Source organism: Scyliorhinus canicula, chromosome 12, assembly GCF_902713615.1.
Source record: "Scyliorhinus canicula chromosome 12, sScyCan1.1, whole genome shotgun sequence".
In the NCBI taxonomy this organism is placed as follows: domain Eukaryota; kingdom Metazoa; phylum Chordata; class Chondrichthyes; order Carcharhiniformes; family Scyliorhinidae; genus Scyliorhinus; species Scyliorhinus canicula.
Genome location: NC_052157.1, coordinates 128,521,853 through 128,527,985, shown reverse-complemented (window position 1 = coordinate 128,527,985; position 6,133 = coordinate 128,521,853).

Genomic DNA, 6,133 nt, shown 5'->3' with positions numbered 1-6,133 from the left:
GCAAGCTGTCATCTCACGATACAGGAGATCCCAAAGAAGAATGAATAGGTACTGTGGGTGAGATTTTCCGATCCAAAAGTGAATGGACTCTTTGCTGCTTCACCAAGGTTTCCATCCTGCCACGGATAGGGCCAGAAAATCGCTGGCTTCAGGGACCAGCCATAGCAAATTACTCTTTATTTGTCCTTAAACTCAAATTGAGCTTTCTCTGTCTGTATCTCCCCACATGCCTGCTACCATGCACCGTGACCGAGCCAAAATGGCAGGTTTCCTGCTTGAGCTATCCTGTATCTGTAAGAGGCGTGCTGGGTTGAACTTCCCTCCATATGCTGATGAGTTTTTCTGGCCAAAGCATGAAAACAAGTGGTAAATGAATGCAATGTTAGACCAGTTGGCTTGAAAGTCTGGATCTAGCCCACGATTTTGGTCCAATTTGCTGATTGTCTTAATTTGAAGTTGCCTGGAGGTGCTAAATCAGAATCCTGCTGGTTAAATGTAATATTTGTGGAGCAGTATACGTGATTTCTGAAGGCATGGAGAGCATTGGCTGGCATCCAGTGGCTCATTACAGGGTGGCTCCGGGCACATGGATGCTCAGGGCACTGGTGGGGGAGGTCCTCCTTGCCTTCTTCTCTCTCTCTCCTGAAGTAGCTGCTCCTGCTCCGCCTGACTTCATATCTGCCTCTGACTCTTTGTTAGCACCAAGAGGGATCCCTGGCAAGAGGTCCATTCCGTGACTTTTCTCCTGGTGTTTCCGATTAGCCACAGCAGCATTGTATCTACTCATTTTCAGTGATGTCCAGAAGTTGCAGATAGTATCGGTGATGTTGGAGACAAAGTGCCCCAAAAGGTTTCCCCAAATCTTTCAGGCGTCCTTATTTTGGAGCTTCAGCAGCAAGAAGATGCGAATGGTGTATTCCTTTTAAGTAGCCCTTGAAACTGACATCAAGGCCATGTTGATTCCCAGACAACCTGTGACCATTAAGAGGCAGCAGCAAGATAGGTGCTAGCCATGCAGTCACTTGAGTGAGTGCCAGCGAAACTTTTAATTGACAATAAACTCCTTAACATATCTCTGGCGCTGAGGACCTGGGTTCGAATCCTGGCCCTGGGTCACTGTCCGTGTGGAGTTTTCACATTCTCCCCGTGTCTGTGTGGGTTTCACCCCCACAACCCAAAGATGTGCAGGGGAGGCGGATTGGCCACGCTAAATTGCCCCTTAATTGGAAAAAATTATTGGGTACTCTTAATTTATAAAAAAAAACTTATCTCTGGCTGACTCATGCAGGCTTCAAATCCTTTACCAGGATAGTGTCTTGCACTAAACTTGATTTAAAGTGATTTTCCATAGCCCAACTATTTATGCGGATTTATACAGTTTACACTCATTTTAAAAATATACATTTTTATTAGAATTTTCCAATTTTAACAATTTAACAATTAGACATATAAAGCATAATATTTATAGATTGAGACGTTTCTTATGTACAATTTACATGTACCCCTTTCATTGGCCGTCCCTCTTTCCTTGCTTCCCTTCCTGCGCCCCCTTCTGCCCTCCTCCCCCTATTGTTAGTCAGGCTCCATCTTGGCTACTTCTTCCGCCATGCGCATTGTGGTGAATGTGTAACCACTATAAATTCACACTGTACATTACTGTGTCCCTGTGGGCTCCATCTGTGAGCCGTTGCGCGGCTCTGCCCACAGGGGGAGATGAGGAGCATGTACAGGGCTCCGCACTTGGCTCCGCCTCTAGCAGGAAGTATAAATGCTGCGGTCCTATGAGTCCGCCCTCAGTTCAGCATAGTCGCAGGCTCAGTTGTAAGCCGATTAAAGTCACAGTTTACTTCAACTCGTATCTCTGAATGAATTTATGGTCGCATCAATTTAATCAACTTAAAAACTACTATGGAATCAGCCCTCAAACCTGACCGACTAGAACTCGATCCATGGGCCGCAGAAGCAAAGGGAATTTTTTTACACCGGCTTCAGTGCTTCAAGGCCTACCTGGCTGTGTCCACTACCTCCTCTGTTACAGAAGAACAGAAATCCAGTCTTTTCCACGCACACGTGAGCCATCGTATTTCAACTCAATTTGATGTAACTGACTCTTATACTGAGGCCCTCGTGATACTCGACTGCCTGTACGTGTGGCCCGTGAATGAAGTCTACGCGCGGCACATCTTTACAACTCGCCACCAGCGCCCTGCAGAGTCGGCCTTAAAGCTCTAGCACGAGAATGTAACTTCCAGGCCGTGACAGCCTCCCAGCACATGGAACTCGCCGCCCGAAACGTGTATGTTGTCGGGGTCCGATCCAATTATGTGCGGCAGTGTCTTCTTGAAAAAGGGGCCCAGGAACTGGAGGACACGGTATTTCCAAAGTTTCAATGCATTCCCGGCCGATCACGCAAACCCATCGTCGACCCCCGACCAGAGACTGCCCCAGGCCTGCGCTACGCGGCCACCCGCCAACCATGGGGGGCGATCGTGCCACTTTTGCGGCCAGCCCCAACACCCCCGGCAGCACTGCCCGGCCCGCAACGCGACCTGCAGCAGCTGCGGGCGGAAAGGGCACTTTGCTAAGGTCTGCCTGGCCAAAGCTAAAAACTCTAACTCGAACCCTAACCCGAACACTGGCCCTCCAACTCACAGGCCCACAGACCCCGCAATGTGGCAGCGTGTCTGCCGACTCCGCCTCCGCACAACATGTGCGACTCACGGGGGCCGCCACCTTGGCAATCCTCCCCCACGCGGCCGGCCATGTGCGATTCATGGGGGCCGCCATCTTGGACATCATCTTCCTCGCTGCCCGCCACGTGCGATCGAAGGGGGCCGCCATCTTGGCCATCGCCTGCTACGCCACTCGACGACTACGACCTCCGCGGACAGTCATCACGGGGCCGCTGCAGCACCGCTGACCTCGCCACCAACTACCCGCAGCTCAGTGCAGTCACTTTGGATCAGTCGCGGCCAAAGCACCTCAAGAGCTCCATGATGTCCGTCCAGATCAACGGATACGAGACACCGTGCCTGTTCAACTCCGGGAGTACTGAGAGTACTCAGATCTGGTAAGGTGCTGCTCGCTCCCGATATTTCCGACACAGCAAACTATCTCCCTCGCCTCGGGGTCACACTCCGTCCAGATACAAGGGCGCACTATTGCGACGCTAACAATACAGGGCGCCAACTACACCAATTTCCAACTGTATGTGCTCCCAGACCTCTGCGCCCCCTCCTCCTAGGACTGGATTTCAGTGCAACCTCAGGAGCCTAACACTCAGCTTCGGCGGACCTCTTCCTCCACTCACTATATGCAGTCTAGCAATGCTGAAAATCGACTCCCCTCCACTCTTCGCTAATCTCACCGCCAACTGCAAACCAGTGGCCACTCGCAGCAGGAGGTATAGCCTGCAGGACAGGGTATTTATCAGATCCGAAGTCCGGCGCGTGTAACGTGAAGGAGTCATAGAGGCCAGTAATGACCCCTGGAGAGCTCAGGTGGTGGTCGCCAAGACCGGGGAAAAGTTCCGGATGGTGGTTGATTACAGCCAGACCATTAACTGGTTCACGCACCTCGATGCTTATCCCTCCCCCCGGATTGCAGTCATGGGACTGGTTTAGCACACTGGGCTAAATCGCTGGCTTTTAAAGCAGACCAAGGCAGGCCAGCAGCACGGTTCAATTCCCGTACCAGCCTCCCCGAACAGGCGCCGGAATGTGGCGACTATGGGCTTTTCACAGTAACTTAATTGAAGCCTACTCGTGACAATAAGCGATTTTCATTTCATTTCATTTTCATGGTAAATCAGATCGCCCAGTACCGCGTATTCTCCACGGTGGATCTGAAATCTGCATACCACCAGCTCCCAATCCGCCTGGAGGACTGCCACTACACGGCGTTCGAGGCAGACAGCCGCCTTTTCCATTTCCTCCGGGTTCCCTTTGGCGTCACAAACGGGGTTTCGGTGTTCCAATGAGCAATGGACCGAATGGTGGACCAGTATGGGCTGCTGGCCACGTTTCCGTACTTGGATAACGTCACCATCTGCGGCCATGACCAGCAGGACCATGACGCCAACCTCCACTGATTTCTCCAGACCGCCCAAAAACTCAATCTCACATATAGTAATGCGTTTTCCGCACAACCAGACTAGCCATCCTTGGCTACGTCATGGAAAACGGGGTCCTAGGACCCGACCCTGACCGTATGCGCCCCCTCTTACAACTCCCTCTCCCTCACTGTTCCAAGGCCCTCAAGAGGTGCCTCGGATTTTTCTCATACTACGCCCAGTGGGTCCCCCAGTATGCGGACAAAGCCCGCCCACTATTTAAGGCCACACTCTTCCCACTGTCAGCCGAGTCTCGCCAGGCCTTCAACTGCATTAAGATGGACATCGCCAAAGCCGCCATGCGGGCGGTAGATGGGTCCGTCCCATTCCAGGTGGAGAGCGACGCCTCAGAGGTCGCTCTCGCTGCCACTCTGAACCAGGCAGGTAGGCCAGTAGCGTTCTTTTCCCGACCCCTCACCACTTCGGAACTTCGACACTCCTCAGTCGAAAAGGAAGCCCAAGCCATTGTGGAAGCCGTACGGCACTGGAGGCACTACCTCACTGGTAGGAGGTTTACCCTCATCACCGACCAGAGACTGGTTGCCTTTATGTTTGATAACTCGCAGCGGGGCAAAATCAAGAATGACAAAATCTTGCGGTGGAGGATCGAACTCTCCACCTATAATTATGACATCGTATACCGTCCGGGGAAGCTCAACGCGCCCCCAGATGTCCTGTCCCGCGGCACATACACCAGTGCGCAAGACGATCGACTACAGGCTATCCACAATGACCTCTGCCACCCGGGGGTCACCCGGCTGGCCCACTACATCAAGGCCCGCAATCTGCCCTTCTCCACCGAGGAGGTTAAAGCTGTCACCGGGAATTGCCCGATCTGCGTGGAGTGTAAACCGCACTGCTATAGACCAGACAAGGCCCACCTGGTAAAGGCATCCCGGCCCTTTGAACGACTGAGTATTGATTTCAAAGGGCCCCTCCCTTCGACCAACCGTAGCACCTACTATCTCAATATTATAGATGAATTCTCCCGTTTCCCGTTTGCCACCCCATGCCCCGATATGGCCTCCCATAGTCATCAGAGCCCTGCACAGTGTCTTCACCCTGTTCCCCAGGGGGAACGGGCAGGTGGAGAGGGAGAACGTGACGGTCTGGAAGACCGTCCCACTGACCCTCCGGTCCAGGAATCTCCCGACCTCTCACTGGCAGGAGGTCTTCCCCAACGCGCTTCATGCTATTAGGTCCCTCCTTTGTACGGCCACAAACCAGACTCCTCACGATCGATTATTTGCCTTCCCTAGGGGCACTACCACGGGGGCCTCGCTTCCATCCTGGTTGAGGACACCGGGCCCTGTCCTTTGGAAACACGTCCGGACACATAAAACAGACCCCCTGGTAGAGAGGGCCCTGCTCATGCACTCAAACCCCCACTACGCGTTTGTCAAACACCCCGATGGCCGACAGGACACCGTTTCCCTCCGGGACCTGGCACCTGCAGGATCTACCACTACCACCACCACTACCGCCGAGGTACCCCCCACACTATACCCCACCCGACTTCCCATGCCCTGCGCCCCTGCTCCTACTGGCTTCCCGCATCCCCTTCCACCTGTCACACCGGTCCGCAGGAACGAAGCTCTGGAAGAACCACCCTCAGAGTCCACCCTCGGATTCGCACAGAACATCCTTCCACAGCCATCCGAACGGCTGCAACACCAGTGCTCCGTCGGTCACAACGCACAATTTGAGCGCCGGACCGACTGAACTTATAGACCCGTCACCCCCGCCGGACTTGATTCTTTTAACCGGGGGTGAATGTGGTGAATGTGTAACCACTATAAATTCACACTGTACATTACTGTGTCCCTGTGGGCACCATCTGTGAGCCGTTGCGCGGCTCTGCCCACAGGGGGAGATGAGGAGCATGTACAGGGCTTCGCCCGTGGCTCTGCCCCCAGCAGGAAGTATAAGTGCTGCGGTCCTGTGAGTCCGCCCTCAGTTCAGCATAGTCACAGGCAGGCTCAGTTGTAAGCCGATTAAAGCCACAGTTTACTTCAACTCGTG